The 22,663-nt window shown below is 40.2% G+C and overlaps 1 protein-coding gene and 1 long non-coding RNA gene across 5 annotated transcripts in view; one reads left to right on the forward strand and one right to left on the reverse strand.

Annotated features, from left to right (window-relative positions):
• The window catches only part of SPATS2L (spermatogenesis associated serine rich 2 like), a 166,970-nt gene extending 166,377 nt beyond the window's left edge, over positions 1–593 (reverse strand). For 2 of the 4 annotated variants that reach the window (XM_082397372.1, XM_082397368.1), the window contains exon 1: positions 38–130. The gene's annotated coding sequence lies outside the window, so the exon portion shown is untranslated. Of the gene's footprint in view, positions 1–37; positions 302–364 lie in introns of those variants that run through there. The other 2 variants (XM_082397369.1, XM_082397373.1) reach the window with 2 other exon arrangements.
• The window catches only part of LOC309631258, a 92,837-nt gene that overhangs the window by 22,003 nt on the left and 48,171 nt on the right, over positions 1–22,663 (forward strand). The window lies entirely within an intron of this gene.

A 22,663-nucleotide genomic window follows, 5' to 3' on the forward strand; every position in this document is an offset into this window, starting at 1 on the left:
AGGCGGCGGCGGCGGCGGCCGGGGATCCCGGGCTTACCTCTGTGCCGAGCGCCGGCCGCTCCGTCCCGGGCCGGGGAACAGGGATCGGGGGCGCGGTCGCCGGTGGAGGCGCGGCGACGGTGGCGGCCCCTGCGGCGCGGAGGGCGGGCGGAGCAGGAGCCGCTGCCTGGGCCGCGCGCCGGCCGGAGCTCGCCCCGCGCAGCCGGCGCTCGCGGCGGAGGGCGCAGCCGGTTCGGCCCCCGGGCTAGATTCCTTCACTGACACAACTCCGGGTCGGCCCGCTCCACGCAGGGACACTCCCGCCCCTCGTAAGCTGCCCCCGCCCGCCGGCCGGCCGGCCAGCCCGCCCCTCGGTGTCACTCACCCAGGCGCACACACCCCGAGCCGGCGCCCCTCGCTCCCGCTCGCACACACAGCGCTGCTCACGCCTCTCTCGGGTTTTGTATCCGCTCACACGCACGTTCTGACACAGATCCCTTCCCTCCACACGCCCTCCCTAGCTCCTTTCCCACCCCACTTTCTAGAAGAATCCCCGTACAGCTTCCGCGCTTTGCTTGCCCCACACCAACCTCCTCGCCTTTCCCCGAACCCCCGCCTCACTTAAACGGCCCCTGTTATTCAAAGGTTTTGCCACACCCCGCACGTGTTGCAGGGGAGGCGTCCTCCCGTACCCAGGAGAATGAACTTTGCTCCCCCCAGCACCGTCTACAAATGCAAGATGCTTCTATTTTTAGAAAGCACGGATGCTTTCTGGTGCTGAGCCAAGCTCAAAATGTAAACAAAGGTAGCCGATTCCGAAATGACCTGAAGAACCAGACGCGGAAAAAGTACTGGGTTTGGTTGGGTCTGACCTTAGAAACGCGGCTAACCGGGAGTATTCCGGCTCCTTCCTTTCGCTGCCTTTCAGGCTGCAGGACGGGTTGCTCTAAACGTGTGTGATAACCAAGTTCCAGATAGACACCGTGGGCACCAGCCCATGGATTTCTGCCTGGGAGTACAGTAGTCGGGAGAGTAAAGGCAGTTTCTCAATCATTATTCATGATGGAAGCACTTTAGATAACACACCTCTTCCAGAGGCAGTAGAGTGAAATGCAGGCAGCTCTCCAGTTTTGTTTTGTTTTTTTTCAGGGTGACTTAACCTCCCTTTTTCTCAATACCAGTAACTGTTTCTCAGCGGCTCCTTGGATGTCAGAGCCCCTTGCAAATACGCAGGACGGAGTTACTTAACGCCTCTCACGCTCCAAACTCTAAGGAGCCCCTGAGTGTATAGCAGAATGGTATATCATCCGATGTTCAGGAATTCATAATTTGAAATTAGATACAAACACCTTTCTGGTAAAGTTCAAATGTTCTAACATAGTGTGCCCCTGTGGACAAAGCACAGCCCTAATAAGGGATAAAGGAGCCGAAAGCCAGGGAACCTATTTTCTTTTGTGACTTGTGGTGGCGGTTCTTGTTGCACTGGATGGGTGTATGGATCATATAATTTATTTTAAAATATTTGTAAGTGCTTTATAAGTATTAACTTATTTAATCCTTTAAACAGTCCAATCAGGTAGGTAGTATTTTTGAACTTTTTTTACAGATAAAGAAACTGAGGCACGGAGAGGAGAAATGTTAGAGGGAGGGTTTGAACCTACACAATCTGTAACAAACTTGAAACAATTTGACTTGGAATTTGATGTACTGTTTAGGTCCTCTGGCAAAATAATTCACTTAAGTTTTGGGGAGTTTCTCCTCATAATCAGAATTCCAAAATGAGTAATAAATTATTGTTTTCCTAGGAAGGGCTTTGTAAAGAACATGGAACTCATTCTTCATTCCTTTCTTCTACCACTTCATTACTTCCTAGGACTCCAAATCTAATTTGTTTAGTAAAGACTGAAAGAAGAAAGCCTTCAAGACCTGAATATGCCCAGAGGGAAGAAAGGGTTTTCAGAAGCCCATACATGGCCTTTTACCTTTAAGGGCTACTTCCCAGTAAGTAGGTAGTAACCACAAGAATAACTGGTGTGTACATTGAGAGTGAAAATATTAAAGCATTGAATTTGATGAAAAATAAATAAATGGAGAATGGATGTATAGTAGTAGCCACTGTACCACAAACTAGACTAAAACTAATCTTCTACTGGGAATGGAGTGGAGGCCTAGTCCAGGAAAAGACAATTATAAAGTAACTAAAGAAAATAATTACAACTTTCAAGGGTTATTAAGGGACCTAGCAAAAGAAATCAGACTTTTAAAAGTTTATACACAGTGAGTTTCAAATAAAACTTAAACCTTTTGCTGTTCAAATTAATTTACTCTTAGGGAAAAAAAAGTGAAAACTTTCTCGGAGAGAGGGTTTATTCAATAAGCATGTAAAAATTTCTTGGACATCAAATAACTAACAAAGCAGTATTTTGATGCATTAAGCATAAAGGATTTTTAAAATATATGAATTACATTCCTATAATTACATGGAGATATAAAAATCCAAAGAAATAAAACATGAAAAAAATATGTATTGGTGCTGGCACCAGATATTGAGAATTTATTCAAAAAATTACGTTATTTGAAATTTTGATCAGAAGGTTATCTGTATAATGCTAATGTGACTCTTTTTCAAAATGATTCTCTATGGTTATAATCCGTGAATCTCATTTTACTATTTTCTAAGCTAAATGGAAAAGTGAAAGTCTTTTCTTCAGCAAACAAACAAGAATCGTAAGAGTAGACATTTTCTGAGAGATGAAAAAAGTATGTTAGTTTGTATATTATAATATTTCCATATAGGTATTTTTAATCTGTGTCTACTGCTTTCCTCCATATTGTCACTTACGCCCTTTATCTGATGTGCTTAATTGTAAGCATGGGGGAACAATGCATATCCCGCAAAGAGGCTGACCTCTTCCTTGAAAGATTTCAGCAAAATGCCATATTTCCTATTTTCCATCTCCTAGATTGTCCTGATTCTCTAGCCACGGCCATTCAGAGCAGGGTTCACATTCATGGAAGCAGCTCAGATCCCAGAAGCCAGTTTTAGGCCATGGTCAATTGTCTTCATCAGAATTTTGGCATCCGGATACGTATGGAGACAGAGAGTGATTTTTAGTTGCTAGGCTCCAGACCACTGACCGCTGGGCTCCAGGCCGCTATCCAGACCTACTGGAAGGCCTTTCATCTAGAGGTCCTTGACTTTGGCTAGGTGCAGGGACTGGGTACAATCTGGGGGATCTCCCTTTGGGAGGAGTTGAATGTGTTCTGTGTGTGTGAGTGTGGTGTTCATTAGAGCTGTTCACAAATATTCCAGCTCTGCTTTCTTGAAAGCATATGGTAGGATTGCGTGTCCCCAGCATACTGAATGAAGTACAGGGTAGCTCTGCGACTTGCTTCAGCCAATGAAATCAGCTCTGGGCAGAAGTTAACAGCTAGTGTGTGTATCACCACGTTCTATTTTGCCCTGTAGCACTGCAATCAGCAAGGTGCCGGGCAGTGGCTGCTCCATTGGACTGCAGTGCGTGACGATAATGAGCAATGCCACCCCTGCTGACCTTCCCTTCCTGGACAGGAGTACGAGTGAGAAATAAACCTTGTTGTTTTAAGCCACTGAGATTTAGGGGTTGTTTGTTTCTGCAGTATAATCTAGCCTATTCTGATAACAAGTAGGGAGGAAAAAAGAAACAAATAATTGCAGGGCATACTGTGGCAGAGAATGGCTAATAATTCCACAACTCTGTTTCTCTTTTCTCCCTGGTGCACAACTCATTCACATTTCTCAACCTCCTATGTAGTGAGGTGAGGCCGTGAGACTGAATTGCACCCAGTGTAATGCAGATGAAAGTTTTGTGCTCCACCTTCAGTCCCCAACCATGGAAAACCTCCTGCATGATCTCTCAGTCTCCGTCTGCCATATGGAAACGAAGGGTTCTGAGACTCCAGAGCAGGAGTCAGCAAACTTTTTCTATAAAGGGCCATATGGTGAATATTTTAGGTTTTGTGGATCATTAGGTCTCTGTCATAACTATCTGCTGTTTTAAAGTAGTCATAAGCACTTTGTAAACAAATGGACATGGTTGTGTTCCAATAACACTTTATTTACAAAAACAGGCAGTGGGTGTACGTGTCCTGGGGGTGGTAATTTGCTGACTCCTTACCTAGAGGAGGGTAGAAACACAGGATGGAGGGAGCCTGAATCTCTGAGTCACTCTATGGTATTTACTTGCTGAACACACACAGTGAAATGTTATCTGAGTGAAAAAAGCAGCTTTCTGATGAGTTAAGCATAACTAATATGCTATCTTATTCCAGATTCTAGAAAACATTCCGGATGGATTAATAACCTAAACAAAGAAAACTATAAAATACTAGAAGAAAATGTAGGAAACTCTTTTACAGTATTGGTTATCTTAATAAAACTAGTTAGAAATATCATGATAAAACCCCCAGAAACTATAACAGAAAAGATTAAACAGATTTGACTACAAAACAAATAAACAACCCAAACATTTCTATACAGTGACGGGTACCATAAACAATATTAACTAATGGGAGAAAATATATGCAACATATATACACAATAGGAAAGAGTTAATTTGCAAAATAACAAATAGCTTCTAGAAATCAATACAAAAAAGAGAAGCAGCAAAATAAGAAAACGAACACAGGATATGAAGAGGTAATTTTTCAAAAGAAGGAATAGGTGCCAATAAGCATATGGAAACATATTCAACCTCATCAATGATCAGAGTGTAAATAAGAACAAGACAGCAGTTTTTACTTGTTAGATTGGCAAAGAAGTGTTTTACTATAAGGTGTTTGTGAGTGTGTATAAAAAAATAACAACTTTCATACTCAACTGACTATAGTATGAATTGATAAACATTTCTGGAAAGCAATTTGCAGTATCTGTAAATATTAAAAATGCATATATATTCTGACCATGCATTTCCACTACAAGTAGTCTATCCTACAGAAATACTAAGTGTGCAGAAATATATTTACATGTATGTCTATATACATGTAAATACTATAATACAAATATTATAGTATTATTTGCAGGAGGAAAAAAAGTTAGACTCCACCTCAACATTTATGAATAGAGGAATTGTTAAAAAAATGGAGTGTATGTACACTGTGGAATAATAAATAACTTAAAAACCAGGGAGCTATGCATGTGTTGACATGGAATAATGTTCATGATATATTTTTGCGTGATAACAGCAAGTCAGAACAATATGTACAGTACGTACTCTAAAAAGAGGGGAAGGAGGGTGGAAATCTATGTATCTTAAAGGATATGCACACTGTTGACATTGGTAACCGCTGGGGTAGGGCTCTTCCATTTTTAACTTTGTATACTTCTCTTTTTCCCTTTGTATATCATTTTTATAATTACAATTTCTTTGAAAAGTACAAGGACAGAAGTCAAGAGAGACTGAAAAAAAAGCCCATTGTGGACCCTGGCCAACGCCGAGAGGTTGAGAGATGGATGGGCAGAGGAACAAAGACTTGTTGAAGACTTGCTGAGGCAAATCCAAAGGCATGAGTCACTCCCGTGGAGTTCCAATGGCAGCAGATTGAGTGGTTATGATCTGGAACCAGGGTTCTGCTTGGAAATTTTCCAGCAAAGAGGAAAACTTGGGGTGAGAAGAGAAAGGATAACCTTGCCAGCCTGAGGGCAAAACATGTTGGAAACACAAAAAACAAATAATGTCCCTTGGCTGAACTTTCTTAGTCTATACAGGCGCTAAATATTAGGTAATCTTTTCACTTCTTCAGATTTTTTTTTAGGTTGAAAACCTTCTCTTCTCAGAAGCTGAAATGAATATATACCTAATAGAAGGGGTTCTTTTTTTTTTTTTTTTTTTTTTGGTTTTAAAGGTTACATGTCACTGTGTATTCTAGGAAGATAATTTGAGGTTCATTCAACCTTAGTTGTGCCAGCAGGAAGACAAATGGCCCCAGTGTGTGTTATAGGTGTACAGGCTGTCACTAATTCCGGATGCCTTCATTCATTCGTTCTCTGATGTGTATTAGCATTTTCTGTTGACCAAGAGTAGTTCTGTCACAAGTCTAATTAGTAGTGATGGAACATCTTGTATGTCTATTAACCATTTATTTTAAGTAATGCCTTGTTGATGTGTTACTTAAAAGAAAGTTTTATTTTATTTCTTGGATATAGCTTGTACTCTAAAATTCCCCATATTATTGTATATTACTTACCTTATAAACAAAAGCCCACCGGTGCCGCTTTTGGATACCACACCAGAGAGGACAAAGGAAACTTGTTGTAAACCCAAACCCACTATTTAAAGAAATCTCGCGATTCCTCTGGGTCACAGCCTAGGAATGAGCCAAAGGCAGATTCAGGCATTTTTCTTGTTGGTTGTACTCTGAGCACTTTTGCCCAAATCTTCACACATGTGGGACTGGCCTTGCCTGGCATGGAACCTGAGACGTGGGGGTATGCTGTTAACAAGGAAATGGTGCATTAGTTTGCTAGGACTTCCATAACAAAGTAGCACAGACGAGGTGGGTGGCTTACAACAGGAATTTATTGTCTCACACTCCAGAGGCTAAAAGTCTGAAATCATGGTGTCAGCAGCGTTGATTCCTCCGAGGGCTGTGAGGGAAGGATCTGTTCCAGGCCTTTCTCTTTGGCTTATAGATGGCTGACTTCTCCCTGTGTCTCTTCACATTGGCTTCCCTCCATATGCACCTGTCTTTATGTCCAAATTTCCCCTTTTTAGAAGGACACCAACCATATTGGATTAGGACTCACCCTACTGACCTCATATTAAAGACCCTATCTCCAAATGAGATCACATCCTGAGCTACTGGGGCTTAGGACCCCAACATATCTTTTTTCCCTTCTTTCTTTCTTTTTTTTTTTTTCAGGGCAGGGCAGCAAGGACAATTCAACAACAACTGATGGCATAATAATGAAGTTAATAGTAAAAGTGGGGTCAGAGCCTGGCTCTCTGACTAGTTACCTAGGATTTTTTTATCAGACCCCACACCTCTGCATTCCATGCTGTCTTCCTGCCCTTTTCCCTGGGTTCCTGTTGATTCCTGTGCATTTCTCTAATGTAATAATTAGGTAATTGGGCATTTATCTTCCTGATGAGACTTCAGCACTAGCTGTGAGCAGGGACCGTGTCTTTTGTTCCTGTGTCTAGCACAGTGCCTGACCCAGACAAGGTGATTGAACGAATAACAACATCTATCTTGTAAAGAGCGCCGGTCCACACTGCCATTCGTCTTCCTGATTGCACAACTAAGTATAAGTGAATCTAGACTCAGCCCTGTGAAACAAAGTGACATGAAAACTTGAAACATTTTAAAATCCTTATTAAGTATATTGTGGCACATTGTGGATAGAAGCTTACAGATGGGATGGTGGAATAAGGAAGTCCAAAATGAGGGAGTCCTTACATGCAGCTACTTCATGAGTGAAGCAAGTTCAGCCAAAGGATACTGCGCCCTACTTACATTAATAATGAACTTTAGATTTAAAGTCTAAGTTAAAAATTACAGTTAGAGAAAATGGAAATACTTCTGTGGAGATTATTCTATGGTTAATAAATAGAGTTCATGAGGAAGGCCTATGGGAGTTGTGTGTTTTTAAAACCAAGAGAACACAGAACCAAGTCAGAAGGGCAACTTAGTAACAGTCTTCAAGTGGAAACACAGGGATGTCCATGAACTTTCCTGTCTCTGCTGAAGACAGAACCAGAATAGTTTATGCCACAGCATGCAAGGGTTTGGTTGACTATGAAGGAAGCATTTCCCAATAGAATACTAAATATCCAGGTGGCTTGGATTCCAATACAAGCTGTGGTTTTACATCTTTCTATCATTTAAATGAAAACTCCTAAAATACATCAAGCCAAGGTCTTTCACTTACTGGCCACGAGACCTTGGAAAAGTTACATCATTTCGCTGAGAGTCGGCTTCCTTACTCATAAAATGGGTTTAATTTTTACCTCAAAGGGTTATAGGAGATTGAATATGAAGCATGTAGTACAGCTCCTGGCACATTGTAAGCACTCCAGAAATAGCATAAATAATGAACACGGAGCAAATATTAATTAATTAATTAATTACTACATGTCAGACACCATTCTAAGCACCTTATGTGCTATTTCATTTTGGTTTCACAACGATCATGTGAGGTAGGTGGTTTTATTTCCATTTTACAGGTGAGAAACTTGAGGCACAAAGATATTAAGTAACTTGCCCCAAATCATATAGTCAGTGACAAAGCTCCAATACAAATCCAGGCAGTCTGTCTCCAGAGCCTGTGTGTCTAGCCACTAAACTTGCAACCTCTCTGTGTTTATAGCAACTAAATATTAGCTCTTTTAAAATAAAAAATTGGCATGCTCTTTAAAAATTCATAGTCTAGTGGTCCCCAGCCTTTCAACATCCTTTTTATTATTGTTTTCCTCCCGTGTTTTGAATGGTTTTATTTACTACAATACTGCAATGATAAGTAATAATTTATTTTTCATTGCTATTGATGGAAGAAATATGTAACAGAACTCCAGATCAATACGAAGTAACAGCATGATCTTACAAGAATCTTGTCAAAGGCAAACAACTCGATATTTTGGTTGGCTCATGCAGTTTTATCACCGCACAGTTTGTACCAGCCTCTCTGAAATAACTGTAATAATTAACTGGTCCTCTTTCTTCCACTATGAAGTTCATAGACGTTAATATTCTGTGATGAGTCATCTATGATACTGATATATGAATTCCCTATACTGAAACATCATAGTAGGTAGGTTCCCCCCCACAAATGACTCCTCCATGTGATTAAATGCATTCTGAAGACACAGATGTACTACATTAGCATTCTCAAATAGTGTGGTCAGTAGTTTTGGATACGTCTAGTTAAGGTCCCGAAGGTATTTTCAAAATATATATTCCATTATTAAATGTTAAAAGTGAATGTTTTAAAGTAGGAAACAAAATGTCAATTCCCTGGATGTAGGTGGGTATGAAAGGGTTCTCTGCAGCTGGAGGCTAAGGTAGACTGAAATCTGGCAGATCTGGAACTAGAGCTGTCCACTGCGTGCATGCGTGTGTGCATACGCGTGCGAATTCTGCAGGGGCAATTATGGGGAGAAACAAGCAATGGTGTGCTAGTAAACCACCTTTAAGAAGGGGAAAAGGCCCCAATTGTAGCATTTGCCAATTTCCATATTACAAATACTCGTACCATGGCCAGTTTCAAGGTACCAACAGTTTGACAACATTATATATTTATATTTGTGTTTATTTTATCTTAATATATATTTATATTTTACAGTTGGCTCTATCAAGCCAGCATAAGCTTGCTCCATCAAATCCCTGGAGATAAACAAGCTTGTTTATGAGTAGTCTCAGGATGGAGCCTGCAGATGCTACTAATGAGAATGAGTGCCTGACAGGGCAGGTGAAGGAGAAAGTCAAGAAAACAGATTTTCTAAGATGAAGTCTAAGACTGAAGACTTATAGCCAGAAATGATTCTGAGCCAAGGAGCCCACAAAGAGGAGAAGTTCTGGAAGGTAGCAATCTAGTTAACCAAACTGGGGATGAAAGGCTTGGATGCAGGGGCATATCCCAGAGATGATGACTGATTGGACAAGGAGGAGAAGGGGGGAAGATGCTGCAGTATAAGTAGGGTGACGATCCGCTCCCCTCAGACCAGATGTGTTTCCGTACCGATTGAAATTCTTGTCTGATATAGCCAGGTAATAAGCCAGGTACTCGGGAATAGGAAGCAGAGGGGATTTTGTTCCAAAAATTCTAGTACAAGGTGAGGAAGAAGGAGGAAGCACAGTTCCTGAGACTAGGACATAAGATAAAACCTAAACTAATGGGACTTCCCTGGTGGCTCAGTGGTTAGGAATCCGCCTGCCAGTGCAGGGGACATGGGTTCAATCTCTGGTCCGGGAAGATCCCACATGCCGCGGAGGAACTAAGTCCGTGTGCCACAACTACTGAGCCCATGTGCCACAACTACTGAACCCCACGCACCTAGAGCCTGTGCTCTGCAACAAGAGAAGCCACCGCAATGAGAAGCCCGTGCGCAGCAATGAAGACCCTACGCAGCCAAAAATAAATAAATAAATTAATTAATTAATTAATTTAAAAAAAAAAAAAAAAGCCTAAACTAACAACCCTACTCAAAGTCAACTTCTCTGAAAGAGAGCTACTTAAATCCAAATCTGAAAGGCTTCCACCAAGGATCGCCTTTTGCCCGTAAGCCACGAGCAGGAGAACAGATGGTCTACAGATAGCGATCAAGTGCTTGCAGCTGTGAGCAGAAAAGGGCCATCTCAGGGCAAGGGAACAGGTAGGTCATTGTACTAAAGAGTAAAGAGCATTGGTTGTGAGGAGTTCAGACATTTCAGTATAGTTCTCGGCTGGAAAATCAAACCACATTTAGATTCTCACAGCTTGGCGACCAAACTCTCTAGGCTACCCCTGATCTGACAGGACAACCCTTTCCCTGCCCACCCCCCATCATATCAGAACCAAATTTCTGGATGCCTGAAGATGTGAGAAGCAGAGGGAGTGTGAGGAAGTGGCAATGGTGGACATGAACCACTGTTTCTAACAGCATGAAGTAGAGAGACGGAGCTAGAAAGAAATAAGTGACCTAGGGGTTTGAGTGAAGGGGAAAAAGAATAATGAAGTGATGACTGCCATGAATTCTGATCAAAATTAGGAGTATGACTGTGTTTATCTGGGGAAAAGAAAAAGCAGAGAAATAAAAGCTAGAAGTCTAGACATACAGACGTCATCTTTTCAGTGCTCCAGTGCCCCAGTGTGCTGTAACATCCTGAGAAGGGACGATTCAAATGTCCAACTGCTTCTTTTCTGCCTCCTTTATAATAACCAAACTGAAAGGTGAGACTATTACAGCACTGGTGTCTGGCTTCTTCTCTGCAATGACACACGGAGTGTCTCTCTCCAGCAAGGTCACTAGAGACTTTCTATTGCCAAAATCAGTTGACAGTGTCTACTCCTTATCTTCCCTGGCCTCCTCGAGTGATCTGACACTGTCCTCCTTGTGCAAACACTCTACTTCCCTGTGCTATCACTCTGAGCTCATTCAAGCTCTGGGATGGTCTCTGTCCGGTCTCACACTAGGGCATCTTCCTTCTCCTGCCTCTTAAATGTTGGTACTCCCAGTGTTCTGTCCTCAGTATTTTCACTCCTGAGTCTCTACTCTATTTCTAGATGACCTCCTCCATATAAGTAATTTCATTTGCTCTGTACAAATGATAACTCCAGTATCTCTATCTTCGGCTCACAGCTCTGTCCTTGGCTCTAGACTTCTAGATCCTAAATCTATGTAATTATGTCCCACAAACAATTCCATTCCACAAGTCCAAAATTAGAACTCTCCAACAACTTCAAAAGCCTTTAGAGTATAGGAGTTACAACTCATGCCTTTTTTTATAGCCTCAGTGCATGGAGGGTTCAGCAAATATTGTCAAATGACAATATGGCTGGATATTTTCAACAAACGTATATTTAAATTTCATTTATTCATTTAATATATTACTGAGGTACAATTGGTATACAGTAAATTGCACATATTTAAAGTGTACAATTTGATGTTTTAACATGTGTATACTTTTTACCAGTCAAGATGCAGAACAAAGGCATAACCCCCAAAATTTTCTTCTTTGTGCCCCTCTGTGAACCCTCCTTCTGTCTTCCCTACCCCTTCCCACTGCCAGACAACCAGTGATCCAATTTCTGTCACTATACTAGTTTCCATTTTCTATAATTTTATGTAAATTATCTCATACATTATATGCTCTGTTTTTGGCCTGGCTTATTTTGCTCAGCATAATTATTTTAATTGTTCTTATGCCTCATGTATCAATAGTTCATACCCTTTTATTGCTAAATAGTATTCTGTTATGTTGGTATATCACCATTTGTTTATTACCTGTTGATGGACCTTTGTGTTGTTTCTATTTTTAGCTATTACAAATAAAGCTGCTATGAATCATTTGTGGGAAAGTCTTCGTATGGCATATCCTTTCATTTCCTTTGGGTAAATAAATAAGAATGGAATAACTATATTATATAGTAGGTATATGTTTGACTTTATAAGAAACTGCCAAACTTTTCCTAATGTTTTGTACTATTTTACTTTCCCACTAGCAGTCTGTGATGTTCTAATTCTTCCACATCCTCAGTAACATTTGGTATGGTCAGTGGCTTTAATTTTAGCCATTCTGATAAATGTGAAGTGGTATCTCACCGTGGTCTTAATTTGCATTTTCTTATTGACTAATGATGTTGAATATCTTTTCATGAGCTTACTTGCCATCCATATATCTTCTTTGGTAAAGTGTTCACTTCTTTTGCCCATTTGAAAAATGTGTTATTGTGAGTTCTTTATATATTCTGAATATAAGTTCTTTATCATATATATATAGTTTGCAAATATTTTCTCCCAGTCCGTGGCTTGTCTGTTTATTCCTTTAACTGTGTCTTTTGAAGAGCAGAAATTTTTAATTTTGGTGAAGTTCATTTTGTTCTTTCATGGAGTGGACTTTTGGTATCACATTCAAGAAATCTTTGCCTAAACAGTAGTCACAAAAATAGCTTATATTTTCTTCCAGAAATTTTATAATTTTAGATTTTATAATTAGGTCTATGATCCATCTTGAGTTAATTTTTGTATATGGTGGGAGCTATGAATTGAAGTTCATTTTTTTCCATGTGGATATTTAATTTGTTGAAACACATATACATTTAAACAAACTATAAGGGAGTCTGTCCTTATTGTAAATCAGTGGAAGCCTATACTTTAAAATTTTTAAATCAAAAATAATGTGCCAGGGACTTCGCTGGTGTTGCAGTGGTTAGGAAATCTGCCTTCCAGTGCGGGAGACGGGGGTTCGACCCCTGCTCAGGGAACTAGATCCCACATGCAGGCCGAGACTAGGAGTTCTCATGCCACGACTAAGGAGCCCATGAGCCACAAGTAAGGAGCCCACAAGCTGCAACTAAGACCCCCTGCAACCAAAAAAAAAATAATAATAATAATAATAATAATAATAATGTGCCAACAGCCCAAACTGTTTGCCTAGTTTTTAAAAACATACTCTTTACTTATTCTATTTTCAAGGTATCTCAACTTTTAAATTTTTAAAAATTTATTTTATTGAAGTATAGTTGATTTACAATGTGGTGCTAATTTCTACTGTACAGCAAAGTGATTCAGATATATATATATACACACACACACACTCTTTTTCATATTCTTTTCCATTATGGTTTATCACAGGATATTGAATAGAGTTCCCTGTGCTATACAGTAGGACCAACTTTTAAATTTTTATAGTGAAGGAATAAGTTGACATTTATATCTTGTGTCCTATTGGCTTATCAGCTTATCAAGTTTGAGTTCTATTAGCTTGCTTTGATCCAGATTGTTCCTAGGCCTTTCAGGGTGGGAGAAGAGTAATGGGAAGCAGGGTAGGCATGAACTAGGGATAAATATACCTCATTGATGCCTCATTAAAATGCTCATAACTCTGAACTGGCACATTAGGGGGCCTCCAGGATTATTGCATGAAGCATCTTTTCTGTATGGATTTTGACCCAGGAGAGAATGGAATACTTTTAACAGTATGTGTATGTGTATTTTTTTAGGAGGCAGGAAGAAGATGGCTGATTACAGATCTTGTTTATTTCAGTTTAGTAGAGAGAAGTCCTGGGACAAACCCATCTTCCTTCTTTGGAATGGCCCACCAGAATTTAATAAAAAATGACTCAAATATCTAGAGTGGTCTGTGAATTCCTAAAGCCATTCTCGGGCTGGAGATGACAAATGGACATCCTCAACCTGCTCAGTGCAGCTGCGAGGAACCTTATTGTGGGTATTGGGAAATAATTTTGACCATTAAAAAAGTATCCACTTTTAAAAAATGAGACATAATTTGTCATTAGCATCCTAAGTCTCTTCTTCACTTCTCCTTCTGGTAGTTTCTTCTCCTTTTTAGGTATTGAAGCCTCTCATGCTTTCAAGTGCTCTCTCCCTTCCACAAATCTAAACCTGCTCATGATTGATGATTATGCCTGAATGTATTATGTTAACAGGGATACTTGCACATTAGCAGAGGACCAAGCCTTAACCAAAGGACTTTTTAAGGTTGGAATGCTAGGGCTCAATAAGCCAATAGAAGAGGTATATATTTGGGTAGCCATTTAAGCTAGGTAGTGGACATATGTAGATATTGTGTTACTTCCAAGCATTCATTTTCTGCTATCCCATTCTTCATAGCCCCCAGTATCTTTGGGAAGTCATGAAGTTCCATAAAAACTGAGCCCACCTCTAACTTCAGCTGTGGAACATCGACCAATTAGCTCTTTCAATGCTCCTGGCCCTTGAGATTGGTTCACAGATGGGAATATTGCACGAGTTGGTTCAGTGAGAGTGACTCTCAAGACATGTGTGGAAACTACCAGAAGTTTCTTCTCTATTCCTCCAAGCACTGGATTGTAAAATTGTAAGGGCTGAACTTGCTGCCACCAGGAGAGGAAAACTTCTATCTGAAACTTGGAAATGAAGCCAACACTGTAGATGGCCAAAGGGATATTCAATGAGAAAAGTTCTTGGTGATGTAATTGAGCTGCTGGACCAAACTTCACTTGATTACTTCAAGACTGTTCCACTGTGTGAGGCAATACGTTTCCTTTTTCTTTTATGGCTGTCACTTAACTGAAAGAAAGATACAATGGGGTAGCTTAAGGCTACAAGGAACTGAGATCTGCTCAGGTTTCCTCAGGGTTATGAGGATAAAGCACAACGCCTCAGCAGGTCTCCTGAAAAACTAAAAATTGGTTCAAGAAACAGATGACCTTGAGCAAATCTAATTTTTTAAAATGTCCTCAGAAATTAGTATCTAACCTTATTCTGATGCTCTATTATGTTGGTGATTTAGCTGCCTTCCGGTCCAAATACTACCAGTTGCCTGATTCTCTTCTACTCTATTTCACATTCATATTTGAGTCCAGTCAGTTGGTTACAATTCCAGAACCCCTCTCAAACATCACTGGCGAACATGGGTATCTGCTTGGTCCACTCCACCCTGGCGGATAATCAGGGGGAGGGTTAAAAAGCATGGTGAGGAGGGGTAAGGAAATCTTCAGCTGTAGGCTGTGGGTGTGGAAGTCACTCCAAGCTTTCTCAGGAGGGAGTCTTGTTAGGCACCGTGCATGGGCTGTGCCAGACAGTGTGCTTTCTGGAATCCCTACACTTGTGATGGGTACTGTGAGAGAGCTGAAGGAGCCAGGGAGGTGAGAGTTGCCAGGGATCTGACCGTGTGTGTAGGAACTTCTGGAATGGTCTTGTTGGCAATTCCTATGTAATCATATGATAAAAATGATGAAATGTGATTTTGACAAAAATCACATGGGAATGTAGATGCCAAGGTGATGTGGGCGGGGTCCTGACAGTGTCTCATATGATTCTATCAACCAGCTTTCCTGTCCTTGTCTTCTGATTGGGTTTGGTCAAGAAGGAACCATCGTGAAAGGTGGAAGAGATGGAGGAGAGTAATATTAGGCTATTTATGCCCCTGGCTCCCATCCTATGGGATTGCCTTAGGCTGGCTGTGTCCCTCGACCAAAGGTCACTGCTCTGCATTCTGAAGATCACAGCTCCTCTCAAGGCGACCTTTTCTATATGAGTCTCTTTTCGTGGTTTCTGGTAACTGTCCCCTGCCCTCTGTTGTTACCAGCTCTGGTCTGGCACTAGCTCTCTTGGTTCCTCTATATCCTTATTACACCCTTATAAATAGTCCTCTGCTAAATAAATCTCAGTTTTGTCCTAGTTTGTGGCTTATCTATTCTTTTCCTTAACACTGTCTTCTAATGAGCAGAAGTCTTTGTTTTTGGTGAAGTCTAATTTATCATTTTTCCAAAGCAGTGATTGTTTTTGCATCCTAAGAAAATGTTGCCTCTCCCCAAATCATGGATCCAGTTTCCTGGATTCTCTTCTAAAGCACTATGATTTTAGCTTATATATTTACAGCTCTGATACATTGCAAATTAATAATTGTGTACAGTGTGAGCTAAGGGTCAATTTTTTCCACATATGGATAATGCAGTTATTCCAGTGTCTTTTATTGAAAAGACTCCTTTCTCCATTGAATTGCTTATATTGATATGGTTGGATTTATGCTACCATTTTGTTATTCATTTTATGTTTGTTCTTGTGGTTGATTTGTTCCTCCATTTGTCCTTTTATGCCTTCTTTTGGATGAATCACATATATTTTAGAATTCCATTTGAATCTATCTACTGGCTGTTTCGCTATACTTCTTTGCATTAAATGTTTTAACTAATTTCTCTAGCAATTACAATATCATTCTTAACTTTTTATGACCCTCTTAGGTTATTCTTTATTATTTTATGTAAAATGAGGAAACCGTGCAATCATAGAGCTTGCATTTACCCCCTTTTTCCTTATGCTATAATGGCCCTATTTATTGCATCTCCATATAGTATAAGTCCCGCAAGACAGTGTTGTAACTTTTGCTCTAAACTGTATGAATTCTTAAAGGTTGAAGAAAAAATAGGATTTTATAATTACCCAGCTCTTTGCTATTTCCAATGCTCTTTATTCCTTCCTGAGGATCCAAGTTTCCATCTAGTATCATTTCCTTCAGCCTGAAGAATGTTCTTTGTATTTCTTGTAGTACAGGACTTCTGATGATGAATCGTTTTAGCTTCCTTTTCTTAAATCTGAAAATGTTTTGATTTCATCTTTATTCTTGAAGGATATTTCCACTGGATATAAATTTTTTTTCAGCACCTTAAATATGTCACTCCACTCTATTCTGTCCTGCATTGTTTCAGATACAAAGTTAGCAATAATCTAGATGAAATGTGGTAATTATCTCAGGCTGCTTTTGAGACTTTTATTTTCTACTTTTTAGCAGTTTGATTATCATGTGCTGGGTGTGGGTTTTCTCATCTGGGTATGGTTTTCCTTATATTTATTTTGCTTGACTTTGCTGAGCTTCTTCAATCTGTAAATAGTTTAATCGCTGCTTTAAAACTCTTGTCTCCTAATTCTAATTTCTGAATCATTTTGCGTTTGGTCTGTATTGATTGTTGTTTCTCTTGAGACTGAGTCACAATTTCCTGGTTTTTATATGTTGGGTGTATTTGGCTGTATCCTAGACATTGTGAGTATTACATTGTAGAGACTAGATTGGAATAATTCTTCTGAAGAGTGTTGACTTTTTTGTTTTTGCTCATCTGGGTTTGGTTTATCAGGCAATTGACTTGGCTAGACTCAAAGTTCAAACTCTGTTCCTTCGGTGGCAGTTCAAATCTCAGTTCAGTTCTTTTATTGTTATCTAGACTTGAGGGGCCTGGCAGAGATGTGTGTAGAGCATTAACTCCATCTATCTAAACACTTTCTGGGATAATTCTGTTATTTTCTTGCAGCTGTATTTCTCTACACTCTGTCTTCTGGTTCTTTAGGGCAGAATAACTTTGAGTTTCCTATCAGAGTCCTAGCTGCTCTGCAAGGTGCCAACTGCAGCCTATCCCTGGGCTAAAAGCCGTAACAATGGAAAATTCACCGTATTCCATTCTCTTCTTCCAAGCATCTTCTCCCTTCCAAAATCTATCTTCTTTTATTCACTCTCTAACCTCCAGATTGTTATTTATTATATTTTTCCTGGAGTTTATAATTATCATCTATGGTCTCATAGGAGCTTACTCACCTATTTCTAGAAGCAGAACCTCTTACTTCTTGAATTTTTGGAATGTGTTCTCTCATAAAACAGGCAGTTTCTGGATTCATGCTGCGATAACTGGATCACTGTGAAATTCACCTACCTAACAATGTTTTGTATATTCTATGTTGATTTTCTCACACATTTTCTCTCCAAGTTGTCCAAGTTTTCTGTTACCACTTGGTAGAGCCATTTCATTCTCCAAGGGGTACTTCCCAGTTTGCATTTTTATGGGCATCCTATTTATGGCTTTAAGGGAATGCTCTTCAGTACTTCTTGCATCTGAATTCTCTCAAGGAATGCCATTCTAGTTTGCTCCCTGAAATCTTGAGTCTTTATCTTTCACATTTCTTTTGGATCCCATCAGCCTCTCAAGGGCTAGCCATGACTAAAACATCACCTTGTTTTATACTCCCATATTTATAACAGGTTAGACTTTCCATACTTTATAGATTGTCTGGCCTCTAGTGTATTATTTTTCTCTTCATATCTTTCTAGCCTGACTACTAAGATCCCATTTTTCCCAAGGAAATTTCTTTCTTCCTCCAGCTTAATCAGCCTATATTTCTTTATTTTTCTTTTACTCCCCTGCTGCTCTATTCAGATAGTAAGTCAAAAGCATGTTTTAATATTATCTTTTATCTTCATAAAAGAGATACTTGTACATGTATCAAATAGTCAAATAATATTACAAAGTTTAACAAACACCAGCTGTTTCTTACCCGCCTGTTTCCCAAGCCTTTTCCCAAAACCCCTCCCCAGAGCAATCACTTTGAATTGTTTTACTTCTTTCTTCTGGTGCTGTCCTCTATGTTTCTAAATAATATGCTTAGACTCCCATAGTCAGTTATTTATTGATTCTTTTCACCCTGTATGTACTACTGGTGTAGTTTGGGTGCACCCAGAGCAGACCTGAATCAAAGACTTGAGTAAAATAGTTTATTGGGAGGTAATCCTTAGAAGTACAGGTAGAACAATGGGGAAATGAGACAAGGAAGGGCAAGGAGCCTAATAAAGTGTGTACTATCAAGCATATTGCCATCGTGGACACCTAGGACTCAATCCTACTGGGGAACTCTGGGAGATAGTGTAGAAGATGCCTTGGAATTATTCCTGAGGAGCAAGGGGCTGAGACAGTTGTCCTTCAACTCTATCAGTCATTGACTGAGGGGTTCAAGCAGAACCCACTATCTGTCTGCACTTTCAGCGACTCAGTATGCAAGTCAAGTAGATTCTGTTGGTCTGAGAAATCCATCAAAGAGTTGCAATTGCTTTCAGTTAGATGTCATTGAGTAGCACGCCTTGAAATGGGCAGCGCCAAAATGGCAAGATGATGTGAGTGGGACTCCCCTAGCATATTTGTATCAGTCGGAATTCTCTAAAGAGACAAAACCAATAGATGGGGGGTGGGGGTGGGATTTATTATAAGGTATAGTCTCATGTGATTATGGAGCCTGAGAAATCCCACAATCTGCTGTCTGCAAGCTGGAGAACCAGGAAAGCCAGTGGTGTTGTTTTAAGGCCTGAGAGCTGGAGAACCAATGTGGTAGATTCCAGTCTGGGTCTGAAGGCCTGAGAACCAGGAACACCAAGGGCAAGAGAAGACCAATGTTCAGCTCATGCAGAGAGCAAATTCAACATTTCGTCTTATTGTTCTCTTCAGCCCCTCAACAGATTGGAGGATGGCCACCCACGTTGGGGAGCTCTGTGCTGGCACAATCCCTTGCACTTTTCCTGTCCTCTGCTCCCATCTTTGTACATTGTCCCTTTGTAAATATACCCTCTTCAAATTATCCTCATTTGACTGTGCCATCTGTTTTTTTGTTTTGGGACCCCGATGGGAGAATGTGGTTTGAAACAGCAGCTGAGCGGTTTTGAACTAGACTACCTACTCAGCTCCCCGACACAAGTATAAGATTCTCCCCCATGGAAGGCAAGCCCCTTCTTGGCAGAAGAGGATAATTTGTTTTTCCTGCGGACTCACCATACCAAAAGCAGAAAGAACTAAGCTAAGAACAGTTCTGTTCCTTTCCCCAAATTCATCAGTTAGATACATCACTCCTCCTTCCTTGAGGTGAAATGAAGACAGACACTCTCTTCCCATTACTTTCAAAGAAGTGGACTTTATGGGCCAAGGAATGAATGCTGGGAGGAGGAAGAGAGGATGGTTTCGACAAGTCAGTGAATTTGAGTTCAGCAAAACCTGCTCATCTGATGCTTTCATACTCAGAGTTGTGGGTTTGTATCCGGTGTCAAAACCTGGTAGCAAAGGGAAGTGGTAGTTGAATTGCCAGTTTACATGCAGCAGAGATCAATTAGAAAAGCGAATTACTCATGGTGTGTGACTAATAGTAAAATAATAAAGTTACTCCCATCACAAGAGGGAATGCTTGTGATCTGTATTCTTACGATTACTGTAATTTTTAAATTTCTTTCCTTTGAATGTCCTTGGAACTCACTAGCCTGTGAGCACGAAGGAAATTGCATTTATTAATAATATTTGTCAAGCTTTTGAGTCCCCACTTGCACTGCTCCCAGATCTCAGCCCCATCCTCCAATGGAATCTCCCTGAACTCCCCCTGCCCCTTCCTGGGAGTCCTTGGGTGGTATCTCAGAGTTGCTCAGTTCTTCTGACCCTGCCTTTGTGAGGTTGGTGAGGGAGGCATTTGTTTGCCAGCCACTTGGAGGAGGCAGGTTTTCACTGCTTCTGCTGCTGGTGTCCTTGCTGACGGCGCCTTGATACTGTCTCCCAATGCTTTCAGGGTCCCCGTGCCACCGAAGTAACCAGGTGCTCCGGGGGAAAAAAAATGGGTTGAATGATCTTCTTCTCATCTTTTTGATGGCTTTTGTCCTCTGGACTCCAAATAGTACTACATGAACTTCAAGACTCCCCAGATTCTTTGGCCACTAAACAAAATATCATAGACTGAGTGGCTGATAAACAACAGAAATTTATTTCTCATAGTTTCTGGAGGCTGGAAGTCTAAGATCAATGTGCCAGCAGATTTGATGTCTGATGAGAGCCTGCTTTCTGGTTCATAGATGGCTGTCTTTTTGCTATGTCTTCACATAGCAGAAGGGGCTAGGGAGCTCTTACAAGTCACTTCTTATAAGGGCACAAATCCCATTCATGAGAGCTCCACCCTCATGACCTAAGCATCTCCCAAAAGCTCCACCGCCTAATACCATCACATTGGGAACTAGGTTTCAACATATGAGTTTGTGGGGGGACACAAACATTTAATGTCTAGTACCTGGCTTCCAAAGCTGATCCAAGATTTTCTCCTTAGATAAACTTTCTGCCCCTGAAGCAGCCTGATTGGACAGGTTATGATAATATTCCTGGATCTGGGAGATTGCAAAAACCCAATGGTCAAAACAATCCTGTTTCTTTCCTTCCTCTTCCATTCCCACTCTTCCTTCTAGAACACATACATTTAGTACTTAAGGATGAGGTTGACAGTTGTACAGATTGTAGCCTGTGTAAGTCACACACTTTAGAGTTGTGCAGCTCACACTCACACCAAATGGCCCTGTTAGCATTAAAGCCATTATTGCTGACCTGTTGGATATCTCCTTATGGCTCTAGCAATCTATTCCTTTATTAGGCACTACATTAAATAAAACCAGTAGCATATAACAGTATAACTCAAAGAGTGGACCATGGGAAAAGGGAACCCTCCTGCACTGTTGGTGGGAACATAAATTGGTACAGTCTCTATGAAAAACAGTATGGCCATTCCTTAAAAAACTAAGATTAGAGTTGCCATATGATCCAGCAATCCCATTTCTGGGCATATATCTGGAGAAAACTATAATTCAAAAAGATACATACACCACAATGTTCATAGCAGCACTATTTACAATAGCCAAGATATGGAAGCAACCTAAATGTCCATCAGTAGATGAATGAATAAAGAAGATGTGGTACATATATACAATGGAATACTATTCGGCCATAAAAAAGAATGAAATAATGCCATTTGCAGCAACATGGTTGGACCTAGAGATTATCATACTAAGTGAAGTAAGTCAGAAAGAGAAAGACAAATACAATGATATCACTTACATGTGGAATCTAAAGTATGACACAGATTAACTTATTTACAAAACAGAAACAGACTCACAGACATAGAAAACAAACTTATGGTTACCAAAGGGGAAAGGGAGTCGGAGGTGATAAATTAGGAGTTTGGGATTAGTAGATACAAACTACTATGTATAAAATAGATAAGCAACAAGGTCCTACTGTATAGCACAGGGGACTATATTCAATATCCTATAATAAACCATAATGGAAAAGAATATGAAAAAGTATATATATATATATAACTGAATCACTTTGCTGTACACCAGAAACTAACACAACATTGTAAATCAACTATACTTCAAAAAAAAAAAAAAAATAGTGGACCATGGACTGACAGCAAGAGCGTCACCTGAGAACTTGTTAAAATGTAGGTTCTCAGGTCTCACCTAGACCTACTGAATCAGAATCTTTGGAGTTTGGGCCTGAGAGTCTGTGTTTTAGCAAGCTTTCTAGGTGATTTTTATGTGGATTAAAGTTTGAGAAGCACTGGCCTATAATCTACACAATTTCTTCAGTTTGGTTAAGCTAACAGGAGTTGAATGTAGGTGAGATATAACAAAAGTATATAATCGTGTCCATCTGATGCCCCCAATTAAACCTCTTGGAAAATGGGGCCAACAGGGAGTTTAAAATCAGTTACCAGCCACTCTTTTCTTGGCCTGCCTCTAACATCAGTATCAACTGTAAAAAGGGAATGGTGATGATGATAGAGAACTTACTGGGCTCTTGCAAAAATCAAATGAGAAACTAATGTGATGGTTCTTTCCTCCCAAATGTCAATAACTGTTATTAATAACATAAATCTTATGAGTCACT

Source organism: Balaenoptera borealis (genome assembly GCF_965194805.1).
Source record: "Balaenoptera borealis genome assembly, chromosome: 6".
Taxonomy (NCBI): Eukaryota; Metazoa; Chordata; class Mammalia; order Artiodactyla; family Balaenopteridae; genus Balaenoptera; species Balaenoptera borealis.